Source organism: Propithecus coquereli, unplaced genomic scaffold (assembly GCF_000956105.1).
Source record: "Propithecus coquereli isolate 6110/MARCELLA unplaced genomic scaffold, Pcoq_1.0 Scaffold710, whole genome shotgun sequence".
In the NCBI taxonomy this organism is placed as follows: Eukaryota; Metazoa; Chordata; class Mammalia; order Primates; family Indriidae; genus Propithecus; species Propithecus coquereli.
In genome coordinates this window covers 1,209,641-1,210,709 of record NW_012153175.1, presented here as the reverse complement: position 1 = coordinate 1,210,709, position 1,069 = coordinate 1,209,641, and positions in this window count along the sequence as shown.

Here is a 1,069-nt window from a genome sequence, read left to right as displayed (position 1 = left end):
AGGAGGGCAGCGAGTGGGGGCAGAGGGCAGGGACTTCCTTGTGGGCCCCAGCACAGCCTCGTGGATGGAGGGAAATGCTGCTCTGTCCACGTGCCAGAGCTTTGACAGCAAGCGGGAGGGGCCAGCCTTGCAAAGACCCAGTCGGGGGCCTTTCTGCAGATGCTAAGAGCCGCCTCGTGGGGCGGGTGCTGTGTCTTGCAGATTATCCTTTTGGAAAGTTGCACTTGAGCAGAGCAGACTCCACTTGGGGTGCTGGCCCGAGGGGGGTCCCCCCGTCCATCTTCTCTGCCGTCACGCCCCGGCCTGTGCGCTGCCGTCTGTGTAGGCCCAGGCCTGCTGTACTCCCTGCTCACACTGGCGTTTTGATAATTCTCTACCTTTTTTTGTAATTGCAGAATCATAAAATATTTTAATTTCAAGGTTAGCAATTTTCTCTTGCATACTTAATTTATAATTAGCTGGTTTATAAACCTGTTCTGCGAATATAATTTTACTGTTGCCAAATGTTCTTCATGAATAATTAAGGGCAAATCCCTATTTATCAAATTATTAATATACCTAATAGCCTTGTTTTCATAAACAATGCATCGGAGTTGGATTTAAAGAAAACCTTCTCAGAGGGATCTTGTGTTGGTTCCCACCGCGGCCGGGACCGCTCTGGGTGTCTGCACAGAGGGGCGCTTGTGCTGTGCCGGCGTCATGGCCCCGGCCTGCTTTCCTCCACAAAAGCCCAGGTATCAGTAGCTGGACAAACACAATGGCCATTCACCAGTGGGCCTGGGCCTCCTCGGCCTCACGAACAATGTTGTTGTTTGTTCTAGCAGTTCACCAGGAGCATTTTTGGAGGAAATGTAACAGATGAAACCCTCCTTTCAGCCGTCAACGACCTCTTTAAATGCTGCTTCCATTAGGACGTACTGATTTCCGAAGTGGGGAAAGTGACTTCAACGTGAGCGTTTGGACGTTAAGGACCTAAAAAGCCGCTGTGTCGGCCCTGCAGTCGGTTGACTTAGACCCTGCAGGATTCAGGTCCGGAAGACGGAGGAAGGAGCCATAGCATGTGCTTCTC